At 39.2% G+C, this 20710-nt stretch overlaps 1 protein-coding gene and 1 pseudogene across 7 annotated transcripts in view; one reads left to right on the top strand and one right to left on the bottom strand.

Annotated features, from left to right (window-relative positions):
- Nucleotides 1-20710, bottom strand: part of VRK1 (VRK serine/threonine kinase 1) — a 138649-nt gene that overhangs the window by 78162 nt on the left and 39777 nt on the right. The window lies entirely within an intron of this gene.
- LOC119531091 lies at nucleotides 14453-15403 on the top strand (annotated as a pseudogene).

The raw sequence follows: 20710 nt of genomic DNA, 5'->3' as shown, positions 1-20710 counted from the left end.
AAACACACTATAAATATTTGGTTGATGAGGACTGCCCAACCCTCCAGCTTTTCTCTTAAAGCCACCAAGACCATCAACCAGTTATCCACACTTCCCCTGCTTCAAAAAGCAAACTTGTGACAACCAGAACGACAAGGAACAAAACACAGTGATGTCCACGTGGCTGTGCCAATTCCAATTTCTGATTATCTGTGTCTACATGACTATCTGAACTCCCCCAATAAATGGGGAATGCCGGAGTAGGGGGTTAAAAAGGACCATGTTTATAGAATCAAGTCCATAAGAGATACCCAATAAATATTTCCTGAATATATAGATGAGGTGATTTTTTTTTTAAAAGGTCGCCTCACTTCCTCATACATGTAGGATGAAGCATAAGATAAAATACAGACCTGATCACGATAGTTCCACTAAAAACTCCATCATCACCATCCTCAAATGTTCCCTCAACAATGCTATTTCAGTTATCTATTGTTATGTAATGAACTACCCCCAAAACCTAAAAACTCAAAATAATAACAATTTGGAGATGTTGCTCAGCGGGTATAGAGTGTCTGTAAATTCTGGAATTTTTTTAAATGAAATTAATTAAATAATAATAGCATTGTATTAGTTCTCCAGATTCTGCAATCTAGGCTGTGCATTGCTAGGCGCTTCCTCGGCTCTAACAGGCGTCTGCTACGGCTGGACTATCCGAGATGGCTTCTTCACTCCCATGTCTGGCACCTCAGCAGGGATGGCTGGAGCAAGCGGGAGCTGGCAGGGCATGGCGCTCACACATACGCGCACTCGCTCGCTCACTCTCTACATGCTCTTGTTCTCACTCTTGCTCTCTCGTGCGCTTGCTCTCTCTCTCTCTCTCTCTCTCCCTCCTCCTAGGAACTAGCTTGGGCTCCCTCATGACATAGGGATTTCAGAATACTCAAACTTCTTACATGGTGGCTTCTTACAAGACGGAAGAAATAGCAGCAACAAACCCTTTTAAAAGCTAGGGCCAAAACTGGCACAGGGTTACTTCTGAAACACATTCTATTGGTCAAAGCAAGTCATAAAGTCAGCCCAGGTTCAAGAGGGGTGAGATAAACTCCACCTCATGATATGAGGAGCAGGATGTGAGTACTGGAAAGGGAGACACTGTTGGGGGCTATTTTTGGAGATTAGCTATCACAATTGCCCAGCAATTCTATTAGTTTCTATTTCTCCAATCAATTCACTCTCTCCCTCTCTACAATTACTATGTCAAATCCAATTTATTCTCCTCAAAACTATAACTGCCATCACCAACTCATAATTCTCAATAGCTGACCTTATCTCCTATTTTGAAAGGAAAACAGAAGCTTCAGGTGAGAATTCCCTTAATCTTTCCAAGACCCAAACCTACAAACTATCTGTACCCACTTCAAGCTCCCCCTCCCCCCGCATCCATTGTATCTTCCTATTCTCCTAACCTAATTTAAAGAAGTTATCCTCCTCCTATCAACCATGAAGACCTTCAACTTTGCATTGTATCCCACATTTTCCAACACCTCCCTCTTGCTTCTAAAGAAACTTACACTACTAATTAAATCTTCTCATATATTCAACATGTCCCTCAACCAGATTCTTCCCATCAGCTTTAAAATATGCTCATGGCTCTCCCAATTAACCCCCCTCTGTAAACATCCTAACTTCCTTTTCCTTTTCAATGTCAAATTTTTCAACAATTGTCTCTACTTGCTAACATTTCCCTTCTCCTCACTCATTCCATAACTCATTCCATCTGGATTCCACCTTCGTGACTCCACTCTAATAACTCTTGCCAAGGTCACCAGTGACCTCCATGTCATTAAATCCAACTGACATTTGGAATCACTTCATTTGCCCATTCAGCAACACTCAACACTACTGTTCCTTCTCTCCTTCTTGAAACATTCTCATCCTTTTGCTTTCACAATACAATACCATCCCACTTTTCACTCTACTTTTTGGGCCACTCACAGAACTAGGTAATTTCGGTGATACAACAATTAATAACCACTCATTCTTTCAAGGAGTTTGTCCTACTTTTTGATAAACAGTTTTACAGGGTTGTAACATGTTAAACAAGCAAACCTACCCTTTTACAGCTTACACCAAAATAAAGATTTTATTATATGAGAATTAACTACATGAAAAAAAAATGCTGTTAAATAAAATTATTAGAAATTCAAGATGGAGGCATATATTGACAATGTAACTAACTGGTATGCTTCTTCCTTTAAGCTAACATCTCAAGAAAATGTCATAGAGGCAATAGGCAAAATAGACATAGAAATTAAGTTGAAGCAAAATAATACAACCAATATAGTTTTGGTGACTACGGAGTATCCCTCCTCCCAACACACACACAACTGGAATAGCATTTTAAGTGGTATTATCTCAAATGCCATTCCTATAGATACTAATTACATAAATCTACTGCTTATACAGCGGTAAATAAAGGTTAACTGTGAATTATGTGCATTTATGAAGAAGACTAATGACATGGGTTACTTATACATTCACTCGCTCAACAAATATTTACTGATAATTTACTATGTGCCAAGTACTGTTCTAGGTACTTGCTGTACCTCAAAGAACAAAAGATCCTGCTCTTTTGGTACTTACATTCTAGCAAGAAGAGACAGATAATAAAAACAAACAATAGATAAATTACCTAAAAGCAAAAGTAAAGTAAGTAAAGGGGGATAGAGGAGAGGAAGTACATGATGGCAGGGGGTAGGGATAAATAGAATGGTCATGGCCAGTCTCAGTAAGAAGGTGAAAGCTGAGCAAAGACTTGAAGGAGGTGAGGGAGTTAGCCATGTGAGTATCTGGAGGAGCTACTCCAGGCAGGGGGAAAGTTGTGCAAAGATCCTAAGGTAGGAACATGCCTTGCAGCTGGAGAAAAGCAAGGATGTCAATGTGGTTGACACAGCATGAGCAAGGAGGAAGGTAGGAGGAGGTGAAGTCAGAGTGGCGACATGGGTTCAACAGATAAGTAGAGCCTTGAAGGCCACGGTGGGGACTCTGACTTTGGCATACTTCCACAAGGTTTCAGAATATGTATCTAAACTTGCATTTTAATTCACGATACTTCAACCAAAGCAAAATCATACTCTAAACACCTGAGGCAAGAAGACATCTCCAATTGACCTATTTCTCACCAAAGTTTTTGTTACACTTTTTTTATTACATTTTGCCAACAAGTATTATTCCATTCTCAAAATGTGAATCCAAAGACAGGAATCATCCATAGACTGAACTATATATATGTTTAACATAAATCCAAAATTTTAAGTGTTTCTTATAATGTCTTTGTCATAAAACTCACCTCAAGGTAGGAATGGGTTTATAATGGATCAAATTCTATCCCTAAATGGTAGAGGATAGGACTAGCCCTATTGTCCCTTTAACTTAAATATAACTATTTGGGTAGAGCTATTAGAGTAAATTGCCTATAATCTTTTGACAGGAAATATAAAAACTTCTACACGCTACACCCCTCTTTTTTAACTTTAGATCAGAATAATACTGAGTCTCACGGAACTCTGTATTATTACAATGTATAGTATCTGCTTTATTAATTCATTTACTCAACAAATAACAATTGAGAGCACACTGCCAAGAAGTGTCCTAGAAGATGGGGATAAGACAGCGTACAAAACAGACAAAAATCCCTGTTCTCGTGGGAGTGACGGTAAGACCCCCAAAGCAACAGTACTATCCCCTGGTAATGGTGATGGCAGTAAGTGAACGAGATAAAAATAAAGCAGGGACAGTGAGCTTGGGGTGAGGGTGAAATATAAAAGATAATCTAGTAAAGCCTCATGAGAAAGCGACATTTAAGCAGAAATCTGAAAATAAAATAGAAGGAAGCTAGCCATGCCGATACAGGAAACAGCATCCCACCTAGAGGCCACAGTAGGAACAAAGGCCGGAAGACAAGGGCATGTCAGCTTCCTCTAGAACAGCCAGGACGCAGTCAGAGAAGAATTAGCCAGGGGACAGCACTGGCTGAGGTTAGAGATGTGAAAGGGCAGAGGGAGGAGATCAGGTAGAGTGCACAGGTGACTGGAAGGACTTTGACTTTTACTCTGACATGGGAAATCATTGGAAGGCTTTTAAGCAGAGACATGGCATAGCCTGTCTTGCATTTTAAAAGGATTACTCTGCTTACTACATCAAGAATAGACTGTAAGGGTGTAAGGCAGAAACAGCTACCAGTTATTACAGTGGTATTACTATGGGGATAATCCAATGACTGCATTAATCCTTACTGAATAATCCGCATAGTAAGAATGTCAATTTAAAAAAAAAAGAAGAAAAAAGACTGCACTGACTTTTGGCCACTACAGAGGGGTGCAAAACAACCTAAGAGTTGGTGATTTGTTTTTGTTTTTTAACTTTACACCAGCTGCCCTCCCCCAAAAAACAAGTCTTCAGTGCCAAGTAGAAACAATTGATATTGGTGACAGATGGTCTAGGAAACATGCTAATCATCTCTTACTCTGGATTTTCTAAACTCTATCTTTAAGGTAATTAGTTCACCAGGAAATCAAACATTTGAGCTCATCTATTACAAATGAATTTATAAAATACCTCCAAAATATGTGCCAGAAACTGTGCTAAGGGCTGGGAATACAAAAATGAATAAAGTGCAACCTTTAGTCTAAAGAAACTGCACTTAGCATCATGCAGAAACATTACCAAACAATAATTACCAAACAATAATTCTCTAATATTATACCATCAGCTTCAAACAAGGATCAATAAAAAACCACTAGGTAATGAACGTTTCTGAATCCTTTTATAACTATTTATTAAAGAGACTGACTAGTTGTGGACATCTACAAAATCAAACACTCTTAGTTTTGTGGTAGAAAAAAGTGCCTCTCCTGATGTTGCAAGGTTAAGACACCAAATGCTATCAAACTCGTCTCCTCTTTTGCAATGAATGTCAGGAAGTTCCGGGCAAAATTATAAACTCATTTACCTAACTACCCATTTTCTAAGGCAGTAATTCTCAGTCCTAGCTATACATCATAATTACCAGTGGAATTCTGCAACAATAAAGGCCCTACTTCATAACAGCCCCAGCATCTGTATATTTTAATGCTACACAAGGAAAGGATTGTGATTCCCAGACTGGACCACTGACCAAGATATTCTGATACATCTTTCTTTCTTCATTAAGTCATTCATTTTCAATTTAATTTTCTGTACCATACAGCTATATTGTATTAGAGTATTTTTATAAAAGCCTCTTCCAGTTTATATCAGAAATTGGGTAAAAAATATAAATTAATGAATGAATGATTCAGGAGGAGCCAGAAAATTGCCCTTTTGCCATCCTGTCCTATCCTCAGGTCAAACTGACTCATCTGTATTTCAAACTTATTTGGGATTAAAAGGTAATTAATATTTTGGTGTAAATGGCTTTTTGCCAAACTACAGTTTAAGTGAGAGAATAAAATCAAACAAGAGAAATTGGTTAACAAAGAACTTCATCTCTTTTGCTAAATTACATCAGGAACAATTTGAAAACAATACATCTAAAGACAATCTTCTTATAAATGGGATAGCTAACCAGAAGTTGATTAATGCATTTGATTAGTACTAAGAAATCATATGAAAAATAAAATAGAAAATCCTGAGTTTATATAGCCACTTCCCAATAACACAGATGGTCTTCATATATTTAACTTCATTTTGTCCTCACACATCTTACAAGATTGACATAGAACTGTAAAGATATCCATTAAGAATAAAAATGTACTAATTACCACAGAAAGGTTAACTGATCTGTTTCCAGGTTCCTATTAGGAATACCCAATCACCCAGTCAGTCCCCTGGTTTCATTCAGAGAACCATGCATATCAGTAAGAGTATGAAAAGCATTCAGAACTATATAGTACCTTTAGAAACATTATAAAAATAAGTGACAAATATAACACAACAAACCATGAGAATATAGACGTGAACCTCCAGAGATAATGACCCTATAAATTCAAAGATTTATTCCTGAAAAACATTAAACTAAACTCAAACTGTAATATAATCTTTAGAAGCAATTGTCACACTGGTCATGTTTTCACACCTAAGCTGGAAAGGACTAGGTGAAGACTAAAGCTTCTAACTATGAAAAAAAAGTGGATTATCTTCAGAGAAGAAAAATTTGTTCCTAGTTAAGATTTTTTTTTTTTTAACTTAACTAGAAAAGTGATTAATGTTAAACTATAAAATTTTTTGGCATGGTGAATAAAATGTTTAAAATACAGTATCAAATGTCACTTTCTCAACTTTTATTTTCCTTAAATGATTTTTTAAAAGTTCTAAAAGAGAAACACTAACTGCAGAATTAATTCTTAACTGAGGACACACAGAATAATACAACTCCAAAACACAAGCCCGAGATACCTCATTCCACTACCACCACCACCACCACACTAAATGGGAAGGATTCTGTGCAATCTGTTTGTGAACTTAATCTTTGATGCAGGTTAGAAGTTAGAAGATTCATCCCCAGAGTCCTAGCAGGTCTTCAAGAATCAACAATGAAGAAGACATAGCCTTCTTTTAATCCTCCAGAAATGAGAAACTAGAAATTTACTGTTCTGCCTGTGCAAAAGAACCCTATCTAAGAAAGGAACAAGCTTAAAGATATCAAATTCAAAGAGTAGAGACATCTGCCTCCTTGATCCATAAGCCCCACAAAAAGAACTAAAAGGAATGTCTCTTTATGTAAAGCAGTCAAATTTTTCTAAAATTAGAAATTCTGAACTATATCATTAATATTTTTATATAATATTTAGCATAGTTTGACAATTTTGTAAGTAATAGATTTCTCATTAATTCTTCATAGTTTTTTTTTGGGGGGGTGGGGGGTGGTGAGGGGATTAACTATGAAACTTTGTTTCCAGTCAATACTTGGTGTTCACTGTTAAATCTATAAATGTGCTATACATGATAACTACTGAACAATCTTCCTTACATATTTTTGGAATAGGGCACTAGGGAGATCATCTCCAAATACTGTAAGAGGAAATCAGGATGACCAAATAGTCAAATGTATAAAGAAGCATTCTACAGTCATTAAGAATCTTCATGAAAATATGAAAGAACTTTACAGAATCTCAGAGATAAGAAGGTCTTTATAAGCAACACATAAAACACAGAAGCCATAAAAAAAAAAGATTGATAAATTTGACAACATAAAAAATAAAAATTCTCCACAGGTTAAAAACATGCCATGAACAAACTCAATAGACAAATAAAAAATGTCTGTGAAACACATGGCAAAAGGCTAAGTTTCTTAATATAAAGAAACCTTTAAATTAATTAGGGGAAAAAAAGCAGAAACCCAATAGAAAAACGTACAAATGGCATGGACAGGCAAATTCACAGAAAAATTAAAATGGCTTAAAAAAGAAAAAAGAAAAAAAAAAAAAACAAGACTTTTAATTAAGGGAATTTTCAAACACATACAAAGCAGAGAAACAACATAATGAAACCTCCACGTACACATCACCTGGTTTCAGCAATTATTAACACACAGCCGATTTGTTTCATCTGTAAACCCCAATCTAAGCAGACGCCAGTCACATGCCTTCCTAGCTAACAGAGGTTTTCCAGAAGCCGATGGCCTTTCTCCAGAGAAGGTACCCCTTTTTTGATGCCTTACCTCGGACACTTTATGGCTTTAAGACTGTAACTTTGTAACCAAATAAACCCCTTATAAAAGCAAATCCATTTCTGGTGTTTTGCAAAAGGGCAGCATTAGCAAACCAGGACACCACCTAACAAAATTAACAACGGTTCCTTCAAATCATTTAGTAAGGAGTATTCCAATCTCTCCAACTGTCTCAAAAAAAAATTTTATAGTTGGTTTTTGTACTCAGGACCCAAAAAAAAAGACTAGTCACTGCATCCAGCTGATGGGTCTCTGAATCTCTTTTAATCTCTGAGTACCACCTCCCTCTTTTTTTCCCTTCCTCTTGTCACTTGTCCTGTAAAATTTCCCACATAGAATTTTGCTGATGATGTTCCCATGTTAACATGTTCCCTTTATTTTGTTGCTGCTCACTTTGTCCTGACTCTGAAACCAATGCCCTTCAGCCAAAGACCACCAGGAATGCAAGAGCTAAAGAAGTTGGGTTTATTATGCATTGCAACAAGGAAGAACACACATGAAGGGGAACTGAGAAGTGTTTCAGTAAGAGGATCTTAGAAAGAACCTAATACAGAATTTGGGCTTGGTTGGGTAATTTGGGGTAGGGTCTAGGGAAACGGGTTTGCTCTAAATTGGATGCTGTCAGAAAGTGGGGGTAATTCTATGTTTGGGTATTGTAATAAATCTTATCCATAAGGAAGGGAGACTAGAATGAGGATAAAGCTATAATTGGTCAAGAAACAGCAATCACTATTTTGGTCAAGAGTGGAGGTGTTTGGTATTTTGTGGGTGGCATAGTGACTTTGGTTTGGTCTGTGCCTTGTCTCATTTTATCATGGTTTCACAGTAACCTAGTCTGAGAGATTCTGAGAGACTGCTGGCTTAATAGGAGTATGATCTGGCTCTGAGTGCCAGGCCAGCTTCTGAATGTCAGAGGTTGTTCTTTCTTTTGGTAGAAATTTCTTTTACTGGATGGTAGAAGCCCCTTCATGTTGGCCACTGTGTCCTTTTTACTTGATATCAATAGTCCCAATAGATTTTCTCTGCTTTCTTAGTTCCAGATTCCTTCAGCCACTGCTACAAAGGACCCTGCCTTCTGTTAGTAAAATATGGTGTTTAGAAACCAAAATCTGGGCACTAAGATATTCATGGTTCCCAGGTTGTCATAATTTCTAGGACTTTGTGCCAATAGAGCTAGGAGAATTCTTTTTAAGGAGAAAATGCATCACAAGTTTATACTGATATTTCCCATTCAAATTTAGGATTACTGGGTTTTTGCTTAACTCCTTTGCCTTTATCTTTACATTTCTTTTACCTTTTGTTAAAAATTTTGAATCCTAACATTAGTCTAAATATTTAACTAAAAAATATTTTTTCTCTTTGAAATTTGTTTTATAATTCTGCAAAATTTACATATTTCCAAAGCCAAATTGACACAAGGTGTGTTCAGAAGCCTAGCTTCCATTTCTTCGCCATAACTAATTGCCTATCAGTTTGTGATTATTCCTTCCTTTTTTCTTTCCTTAAATAACAGATGGCATATATATATTCGTATCTCCTGCTTCTTGGATGACCGGTAGAATATTATGCACCCTGTTCTTATCCTTGATTTATTTCATTAAAAATAGATCCTGGAGATCACTTCATAGCAAATAGGCTCAGCTTCATTCATTAATAAAATGCAAATTAAAATTACAATGAGATTTAATTTACAACTAAAGTCACATTTTTCAGCAATAAGATTAGCCAAGTTCAAAGAGTTAGAAAACTGGGTTGGCCAGAGTGTGAAGAAAAAGGCACATTAACAGGGCAATTTGGTGTCATCTATCTAAATTTTAATGCACATGACCTCTGACTCAGCACATCCCCTTCTAGCAATTTATTCTCTAAGTATACTCACATACTATCACATGTACATAGACATTAACTACAACATATTACATAAAAGCAAAAGACTAGAAACACCCTTAACTTACATCAAGAGGGGACTTCTTAAATAAATAATGACATAGCCATGGAACAGAATATTATGCAACTTAAAAATGATATGGAATGGTCTCTAAAATACACTGTTATGTGAAAAATGCAAGGGAAGAACAATGTATGGGACATTCCTATTCATAAAAAATAAAGGGACCTATATACATATGCTGCATATGCTTGAATATAAATGACTGGCTCTCCCAGGGAGTTGTGCAACAAGGTAGCACTATGTGTGAGTGTATATGGTATAGTACTAGGAGGCTATATAATCAATTGGTAGCGGAGGTAGCCACTGGGATGAGGAACTTACTTTTCATCCTTTACCCTTACATACTGTTTAAATGTATTATCATGTACAGGTGTTTTTTCAATTAAAAAATTTTTAAGAATTCTTCATGAAGAAGAACAACCTTTGAAAATTACCAAATGTCAAGTAATTCTTTCCAACATTGTTAATCTGAAATTTCCATTTGCCAGTGCCTCTGCAACATCAGGAACATCCCAAAAGCCAATCAGGGTCAGCATAAAAGCCAACCATACCAACTGCCTCAAGTTAAAAAACAGTGCAATCAACTATGCAGAAAACAATCCTCAATATTTCACTTGCAAACAAGAGCATACCTTCATGTTTTGATATCGAAGAGTCGGTCAGTCCTCAAAGAGTAATACTTTTACTATTACCAAAACAAAAATTTTTAACAGAAAACAAATACTGACATGAAGTTGTTACATTAGTATCATTTATTTTTGCCCAACTAATCTTAAATGAGTAAAAAGATGAATAAATGATTGAATTTAAAGGAAGAACAATTCCCCATTATTATAACTTGCAACTCATATATATGAATGAACTAACATACAATAACAGTTGCTACCATCACTACTAAGCACCTTTTAGCAGGTTCTATATTGAATAATTAAAACATATTATCTCTAATTCTTAAAATAACCACAAAACATAGGTTTCATTATACTGACTTTACGTATAAGGAAACTAAGGATCAGAGATGTTAAATAACTTTTCCATGACCTAACAACTAATAAGTGGCAAGTCCAAGATTCAAACAAACATGTCAGAAGGAAGTGTAATTTTTGCAAAACTTTCTGTTAATTAATAGAAGCATTAAAAGAAGGAGCACACTGCAGAGTATATCATTCGCAAAACATGAAGTCTTAAAGTCATAAAATATTTGCCTCAATAACTAATAATATAAATGCCGTAAATCAGTATAGATGATCAACATGGTGATGTAAGACATCCCCTAGAAAAGTCTCTCCTCCAAATCAGCTAGTAAAGGACAAAGCCCCCACTTGCTTAGAACTCTAGAGGACAACAGAGACTGGAAAAGGACCCCACAAATGCTGAATCGAAGAAAAAAAAAAAAAAAACCCTCAAAGAAGAGGCAGGAAATTTCTGGCCCAGTCCTGCCAGTCCGTACCCTTCCCTCTCACTCGGTCCTGTGCAGCTTGGGAGTCACACGAGGCAGCCTGGCCCAGGTACCACTAGCTGCAGAGGAAGACTATAGAGCCAATCACAGCAGAGAGTGAGAACCCCACGAGTATCCAGGCACAGAGACCGAAGTCCCAGATTCAGGACAAGCCGCTGAGTTGTGCTGCATGCTACACACAAAAGGGCCCCTAGAGAAAAGAAAAAAAAAAAAAAAAAAAGACATGGAGACTGCTGCAGAACTGCTGGCATCTAAATACAAAACAGACTTTTCTGGGTTGACCCACCTTTCTGGATTGACCCCACCTGACTCTCACCAGGGCAGGATACTCTAATGGAAAGAAACCAGAGGCAGGAAAGTCTCACAGAAAAAAAAAGGTGGGGGGGAGGACTGAATAGATCACAGAACTGAAAAGTGTAAGGAAATGGGGGCACTGAGTGAGGGAGACAATTTAAATAAATCATAGGAGCTGTGAAGAAAATTCTGCACAGAAAAAAAAAGAACAGATCAAGATTCCTGGAGAAAGAACAGAGGAAAGAAAGCTTTCTCCTGGCGGTGAAGCAATTGTACAGAAGTTCAATCTTATACACTGTACAACATATCAATGGCAAGAATCAGATGAAGAAGAGCTGAGAAAATCTGAACGTTAAACACAGGCTACCCTAAAGGTCCAGAATAAGTTGGACCAAGTCAAAGAAGAGCCTTAACACAGAGCCAATCAACAATAAAACCCTAGAAAAGAGGAAGTAATGATCTTCAGAGTTAAGTCATCAAGATAATCAGATACCCAGACATCAGCAAAAAATTACAAGACATACTAAGAAACAAGAAGATATGACTCAATCAAGGGAACAAATTAACTTCAGCACTAACACAGAATTTGGAACAACTAATCAAAATAATCTCCTAAATCAATTCAATGAGATGAAGGGAAATATGGACATAGAGCTAAAGGATATTAAAAAGAGAATGTGTGAGCATAAAGAATTTGAAAGTATAAAAAGAAACATAACAGAAATTATGGGAATGAAAGGCACAATAATAAAGATTAAAAATATACAAGAGGCAAACATCAGCAGATTTGTACAGGCAGTAGAAAGAATCAAGGAAAGAGAAAAACTGAAATCACACAATCAGAAGAACAGAAAAAGAACAGAAAAAAAATGAGCAATGTCTCAAATTTGAGTGACAGCATGAGGTGCACAAATACACAAATCATAGGTGTCCCAGAACGGGAAGAGAAGGGAAAAGGAACAGAAAGAATATTTGAGGAAATCATGGCCGGAAATTCCCTAACTTTTATGAAAGACATACATACATATGTCTGAGAAGCACAATGTTCTCTAAACAGAATAAATCCTCATAGACCTACTCCAAGAGGCATACTAAACAGAATGTCAAATGCCAAAGGCAAACAGAGAATTCTGAATGCAGCAAGAGAAAAGCAATTCTTCACATTCAAGGGATCCTCAATAAGACTAGGTTTTGATTTTTCATCAGACACCATGGAGGCAAGAAGGCAGCAACATGGTATATTTAAAGTACTGAAAGGGAAAAACTGCCAGCCAAAAATTCTTTATCCAGCAAACCTGTCCTTCAAAAATGAGGGAGAGTTTAAAATATTCACAGATAAACAGAAACTAAGAGAGTTCATCAACAAAAGACCTGTCCTAAAAGAACTACTAAAGGGAGTTCTGCAGGTTGAAAGGAAAACACAGGAGAGTAACTTGGAATAGTGTGAAGAAATTAAGTTCTTCAGTAAGGATAACTAAAAGGGTAAATACAAAACACAATTGTACTGTATCCTCAATATACAAATCTACTCTTTAATTCCTATAAGAATCAGAATACAATTGAACAAGAAAAAGGCATATTTCCAGATATTGGGCGTGAAATATAAAAAGGTAAAGTGGGACAAAAACAACATAAAGAAGGGAAACAGAGGGATATGGGCGCAGAGAACATGTATGCTATTAAAGGTAAGTTAGTATCTTTTCAAACTACTAAGTTATAGGTTGTATAATATAAACCCCACGATAACCACAAAGAAAGCATTTTTAAAATAAACAGAAACAGAAATGAGAAAGAAATCAGTCAGAAACATCAGAAAAGATCAACTATACAGAAAAAAAAGTTGTAATAAAGGAAAAGAGAGACCACAAAAAGAAATGGCAAATAAAAGCCAAAGGGCAAAATGGCTGAAGTACTGCCTTTACAGTAGTAACACTGAATTTTAAGAGATTAAACTCCCCCAATCAAAAGACAGATGGACAGAATAGATTAAAAAAAAAGTATGGTCCAACTGTTTGTTGTTTACAACAGATTCACCTTAGACCCAAAGACACAAATAGGCTGAAAGTGAAAGGATGGAAAAAGATATTCCACGCAAATACTAACCAAAAAGGACCTGAGGTAGCTATACTAATACGAAACAAAATAGATTGTAAATCAAAAGCTGTTTTTAAGAGACATAGAAGGACACCATATATTAATAAAAGGGGCAATCCACCAAGAAGCTATAACAATTATAAAGATTTATGCACCTAACCACAGTGACCAAAATACATAAGGCAAACACTGGCAAAACTTTGAGGAGAAGCAGTCACCTCTACAATAAGAGCTGGAGACCGTAATACACCACTCTTATCAATAGATAGAACATCAAGCCAGAAGATAAATTTTAAAAAAGAGAGAGAGAACTTGAATATGATAAATGAATGAGACCTAATAGACATTTACAGAACACAGCACCCCAAAACAACAGGATACACATTCTTCTCAAGTGCACATGGATCATTCTCCAGGACAGACCATATGCTGGGTCACAAAACAAGTCTCAATAAATTTTAAAAGATTGAAGTGATACAAAGCATTTTCTCTAACCATAATAGAATGAAGCCAGAAATTAATTAAAAAAAGAGATGGAAAATCCACACATACATGGAAGTTAAATAACACACTCTAAAACAATCAGTGGATCAAAGAAGAACCAGTAAGGGAAATCAGTAAATATCCTGAGACAAATGAAAATGATGCAGCATTTGTGGGATGCAGCAAAGGTAGTGCTGAAAGGGAAATTTATAGCCCTAAACACTTCAATTAAAAAAGAAAAAGAGCTAAAATCTAAGACCTAACTGCACACCTAGAGGAACTAGAAAAAGAACAGCAAACTAAGCTGAAAGCAAGCAGAAGGAAAGAAATAACAAAAATTATAGCAGAAATAAATTGAGAATTAAAAAACAATAGGGAGGCACGCTCCCTCGGTGCAGCTAGTCTGCGTTCGTGAGTGGGAGATGGCAGGCCCTAGACTCAGGCCTTCTCTACTGACTGTTCCAGTGCGACGCCTTCAGTCATGAGCCGGTTTGGTACCCGGTTGGTGGGAGCCACAGCGGCTCTAGCGCCGCCGCCAAAAACCCACAGCAATGAAAACCTCGACAAAATCGATATGTCTTTAGACGATATAATCAAATTGAATCAAAAGGAAGGAAAAAGCAGAATTTTCCAAGACTAAATAGAAGACTCCAACAAAGTGGTACCCAGCAATTCAGGATGAGAATACAATGGGGAATCCAACAGAATTCTGGTTTTGGTAAGAACAGTCTCAGCCATAGAGGAAGAGTCATGCCTGGAAAGAGACGTCCTTATGGGATTATCACTGGCCTTGCAGCTAAGAAAGCAACTGGAATTCAAAAAGGAATTAGTCCTATGAATAGACCACCTCTAAGTGACAAGAATAGAGCGATATTTTCCAGTGTTAAAAAGGAAGACAAACCTTCTGAGACAAAATGAAGTGCAGAGGAAACCAGTTGCTGTTCTCAAGAGACCTAACCAGTTAAGCAGAAAAAATAACATTCCAGCCAATTTTACTAGAAGTGGAAATAAATTAAGCCATCAGAAAGACACTCATCAGGCAACTTTTCTTTTCAGAAGAGGCCTGAAGGTTCAGGCCCAGTTGAACACAGAATAACTGCTAGATGATGTAGTAGCAAAGAGAACTCGTCAATGGAGGACTTCCACCACAAATGGAGGAATTTTAACTGTATCCATTGACAATCCTGGAGCAGTGCAGTGCCCAGTAACTCAGAAACCACGATTAACTTGTACTGCTGGACCCTCATTCTTGGCAAAGCGAGAGCAATCGGATATAAAGAAAGTTCCTAAAGGTGTACCCCTACAATTTGACATAAATAGTGTTGTAAAACAGACAGGGATGACTTCGAATGAGCGATTTGGGATCCTGAAGGAACAAAGAGCCACTCTCACATTCAACAAAGGAGGAACCCGCTTTGTAACCGTGGGATAGATGCCATGGCAAAGGGACTTTTGAGTGATGACTATTTGAAAAGTTGAATTGCTTAAAGAGTTTGACATAGAAATTCAAGAAACTTTATTGCAAAATATTCACAAGGCTAAATAACTCTTTATTTTTATTTTTGAAGTTTTTTTTAAACGTGTATAAAATAATGCCCTGAAAGAATAACAGGGTATATATACCTGTCTATTCTTAAAATTTTCATGGTTGGCTCAGCAGTACAATCCTCTATTTGACTCCTTTAGTTCCTCATGCAGCAGAAGAAAGACAAAGATAGAAATTGATTATTTTTATGATACTGGTATTTAGTATCTCATCTTCTTTGCCTATTTTTTAGACTTTGCCATAGTAAATCTTGGTCTTTGGAAATATGAGTAGGTCCCTTTCTTGCTATTATTTACACTTAATAGTGTTGATGCAGTAAGTGCAGTTGCCTTTTCTTCAGTAGAAATGTTTAAAAAAAAATTCATCAGAATTCCAGTTTGGGGTTTTAAGATTAATGGGAATATCTGTAACTCAGTTTTTTTGTTTGTTTGTTTGCTTCCCCCCCCCCACCAGATAATGTTAGGTTAATCCCCCTGAATGGTAAATCTTCAGTGACAAACTTTTAATAAGAAATGTGGCTCTAGGCATTAGTCTCAGTTTAAGATGTTGGTGTTCAAAGACTGTAAATGCATGTTTACAAAGGTATCTGCTAGGGCCTTGTAGGAGAAGGTCCAATGTAAAAAACTCAGTTTGTGTTTAGTAAATGAATAAAGCATGAGAGGAAGTAGCTGGCTGAAGAACAGGTAACTGAGTGAAAAACTTCAAAACCCAGGTCACAGGTATTCTGTTTGGATATAATGTAGTCTTGGGTCTAGTGTCCACAAAGGATTTTTCAAATGATATTTAGAAGAGTTATAATTATTAAAACGGATTGAGTCCCTTAGATATTTTGGTAGTAAAATTAATAACCATTAAGTCCTAGACTTTGTTCTTAATCAAAAAGTTGATTCTATAAGCTTTTAAGCTTGCTAAATTAAGCAGTATACAACTCCAAAAACAAAAATGGCAAAAGTGATGATGCTTTATACCTCTCACTTTGATTTAATTTATGGTATAAAGTTCAGGCATTTGTGGGGTGAAAAGAATTTGGTTTTTCCCCCTTCTGAGGTGGTGCGAAGAGTTTTCTGTTATGCCAAGATCTAAGAGTCCTCAGAGAGCTGTATACTATAAGTCACATTAGCACTTATAGTATACATAAGTTACAGTAATAGTTGTAGTATACTAAACGTTACATTAGTACTTATAGTATACTGTAAGTTACATTGTGGTATAATGACAAAATGCAGCAAAATATTCCAGCTATAAGTTACAATTTTGATCATTATGAAGTTTGACCTTTTGGTTTTCTGTAACATTAAAATCTCTAAATAGGTGTTATTTTCTCTAGAGTATAATATTAGTGTTTACTTTTCCTATTAAAAAAAATTACTTTATCACTCTTGCCTGTCTTGCATTATATACTAGATTTCATTGTCACTCATGCCCCTTGGGTTTCTTCTTGGTTTATTCAGAAGCCATGGAAAGCTGTCAGGAACAGTTTCATGCTTATACCAAAGAATTAAATCTGATCTAATTATCTGGTATTTTGCAAATACTTCTGAGAAGGGATTATTTGGAAGTCAGTCACAGTATTTGAAAATAAATTCTAGTCTCTACTTAGCTATTTATGTTTTTTGTAGAGGCCAAGGTACCATTGCAAAACATTTTTGCAAGTATGAATGCTTGTATTTGGTCCAAGAACAAAACATTTTAGACTGGTTAGAATTACTGGTAGCTTATTTTAAAGCAAAGGAAAACACTGAACATGAATTTGCTGTCTTTAGAACAATTTGTGAAAATATGATGTGAAAGTAGTTTGCATTGTCCTGTTGAGTTATGTTAAATATTATTGTACAGAGCTATTATTAAGGCCTTTTTTTAACCTTAAAAATTGCCCAAAATATTGACACTAAACTAAGTGCAACAAACAATAAAATTTGGTATATTAAACTTTTGTTCGTGTATCTGTAAAAAAAAACAAACAAAAAAAAAAAACAATAGGGAGCATTAGAAAAACCAAAAGTTGGTTCTTTGAAAAGATCAATAAAACTGACAAGCCCTTAGCTAGAATGACGAAGAAAAAAGGGAGAAGATGCAAATAAATAAAATCTGAAATGAGAGAGGGCATTACTACTGACCACACAGAAATAAAAAGAATCGTAAGAGAGTAACATGAACAACAGTATGCCAACAAATTAGACAGCCTAGATGAAATGGACAAATTCCTAGAAACACATGAACAACCTACTGCGGGTGACTGAGCTTGTACCTCGACTTACCAGGCCTGGGCCAGGGGACCTGATATCACCCCCTGGGGAGGGTAGTGGGTACGGGCGTTAGTGCCCTCTGCAGCCCCCCCGAGCCTGGGGAGCGAGGTCAAGGCAGCTCCCTTTTCCTCACCCAAAATGCCACTGGCAGGGGAGGCTTGCCGGAGGGAACCGCCTTTCTCCCAACCGCCCTTTCCTCACTTCCTTATCTTGCCCGCACACTCCCCTGTGCCAAGGCAACTCCTGCCACCGCCAGCGCGCATGCACCGTGGCCAGAACAACTCCCGCCCGCTGCAACGGCTCCTGCGTCCTCTCAGAACCAATCCTAGCCCCTCTCCCTTCAGTATTGCCATTTAAGGCTACTTCACCTCCTTTCCAGCGCTACCCTTCTTACCAGCCTATATAACCTGTAATCACCCCTGAATAAATCTTTTTGGCGCATACTCCTACTGGATGAAGAGTGTCTTGTCCTTATCGCCGCCCTCCACACCTTGCACGCCCCCCGCCGAGGACCTGGCCAAGTCCTCCGCCTCGCCCTCGCCTCCGGGAAAGAGCCCCCGCCGCCGGTACCCTTTAAGCAGCCCCGAGAGCTGAGGGCTCCGCTACCGGCCGCCACTCCCCCCAGAAGCAGTAACCGCGACCGCAGCTGGTGCCCCGTGTGAGGGACGTCTCCACACAACAGTTCGGCAGGTTGCCCGCTCGCCCGGACGCCTCTCCAGCTTCCCGTTTCCTCGCCTGCAAGGTAAGGGCCGCCTCTCCTTCGCCGCTTCCGGAGCCGTATGAGGTTCACCGCTCCGAAGCCGCTCCTCCCTTCCCCCACGCTCTCTTCGTCCTCTTGTATGCGCACTTCTATGACCCCCATTCCTCCTAACGCTCTCCCTCTTCCCCTCCATTACTTTGCTGTGGTTCTTTGTATCTTTGTTTCCTCATTTGGCGCCGTGTGCCTCTTTGCAACCGCCCCCCCCGACTGCTCCCGTTGCCAAAGGGCACTGCTTTCCGCTCTCGCCGTCTCCTTCGGCCTCGCGGCCACGGTTTATCTCATTCTCTCTGCTCGGTAAACAACCTCCCCTCCTCCCCCCTCAGCTATGGGTAATCGTCTATCTACGTGCCAGGCACCTCAAGTTCGTGCTCTAGCGGGTCTCCTAGACACGCATCGCTGTAAAGTGTCTGTTCGGCAGCTGCAGGTATACTGGGACCTCCTGCTGCCCTTTAACCCATGGCTCACCACTTGCCATCTTTGGGACCCTGTTACTTATGATCGTCTTATTGATCAAGTCACTAACGCCATGGAACATGAGAGCAAGCGCTTCCCTCCCGGCTTGCTCCCCACCTTGATAACCATCCGCTCCTGCCTTCAAGGCTCCCTCCCCCCTGATCGAGGCCCCGTTAAATCCAAGGAGGCCCTATCAACCCAGCCAACAGATTCAGATAGCGATATTAATTCAAATCATGACTCGGACACGGAGTCCTTAGTCGAGCAGATTAATAACGCGCTCGAGGTGACTCCCAAAAAGCAAAATAACACTGCGCCACGCCTAGATGGCGAACTTCCTCCTTCTTTTTCCATCGAGGGGAGGAAATGCTCCGGCGATGACATCAGCCCTAAGCTGGGCCGGAAACCGCATGCGCTTTACCCCGCCCTTCCACAGGGCGGAGTTAGTCCGTCATCTTATGCCTTGGGCCCCGCCCTTTCACAGGGCGGGGCTGATCCACCATCTTGTGTCTTAGCCACGCCCACCGCGCCGCCATCTTGCGACGCTTGGGGCCTCCCACTCCCACCTCCCCCTCCGGCGAGCTCCCGCTCGGAGCCGCTACCGGCAGCTGCCGCCGCTCCTCCCACCCTGCCGACTAACAACCCCTGGCTGCCTTCTACACCTCAAGGCAACCCTTGGGGCAACGCTCCCCCTACCCCCACTCCCGCGCCAAGCCCTCTGCAAGCGCGTCCTCCTTTCTCTCGTGCTTTTCGCTGCTTTCCTCTTAACCTTGCCCCCACCCCACAGAAACCGTATGACTGGTATCCCATTGACTCAGATACTATCAAGCAGCTTCGCAGGGCCGTCAGGGAGGACGGGTTAGGTAGCCCATACGCTTCCCAAATTCTGCAGGATCTCGGCATGGACTTTTGCATCCCCCAAGACTGGGCCTCGCTTGCCCGTTCCATTCTTAACCCCGGTCAGTTTGTTGACTGGCGTGCTCACTTCCAGGCAGAAGCAGCTAAGCAAAGTGAGCAAGACGTAGCCCTTGGAGTCTATCATCCCCCCGAAGCCTATTTGGGCACTGGAGCGTTTCTAAATGCGTCTGCTTATATTAATGCACCTGCCACCTTTTGGCCTATCCTTTGGGGAATCGCCTTACGAGCATTTGCCAACTGCTCTGCCTGTCGGCCTAATAAATTCACCAAGCTCTTCCAGGAGCCGAGTAAACCTTTCACCACCTTTGTCTCCAGAGTCGAAGAAACCTGCGCTTGAAAGGTAAGTAATCCCCAGGCCCAATATTACATGTGCCCATCCTCAAATCCTGGAAAATTGTGCTGTAATTCCCCCAACGAGTACTACTGTGCATACTGGGGGTGTGAAACATTAGCCACTAATTGGAAGCCTCCTGTTCCTAATCATTACCTTACCCTAAAGTGGGCCCCTACAGGGTGCAAACTCCCTACTGTTAACTGGCTCGGCCAAGAAAGTAAGGGATCCTGCACACATCTTAATCTTACAGTGCAGCTCCCCACTGATCCCTCCTGGTTACTCAGTCAAACTTGGGGCTTCAGAATCTATGAGAAAGGAACCGACCGAGAATCACTTATTCTAATAAAAAAGGAGGCTGTAAGCCAACCATACCAAAATACTGCTTTAAAAACACCCTCTGGCATTGGTCCCAATAAAGTCATTAACCCCCTTTTTCCACAGCTCTCCAGCCGCACCTCAGCTCCAACCAGCCGCACCTCAGC

The sequence above is a fragment of the Choloepus didactylus genome, chromosome 4 (assembly GCF_015220235.1).
Source record: "Choloepus didactylus isolate mChoDid1 chromosome 4, mChoDid1.pri, whole genome shotgun sequence".
Taxonomy (NCBI): domain Eukaryota; kingdom Metazoa; phylum Chordata; class Mammalia; order Pilosa; family Megalonychidae; genus Choloepus; species Choloepus didactylus.
Note: the sequence above shows the minus strand (reverse complement) of the source record. Positions and strands in the feature narration are given on the sequence as shown.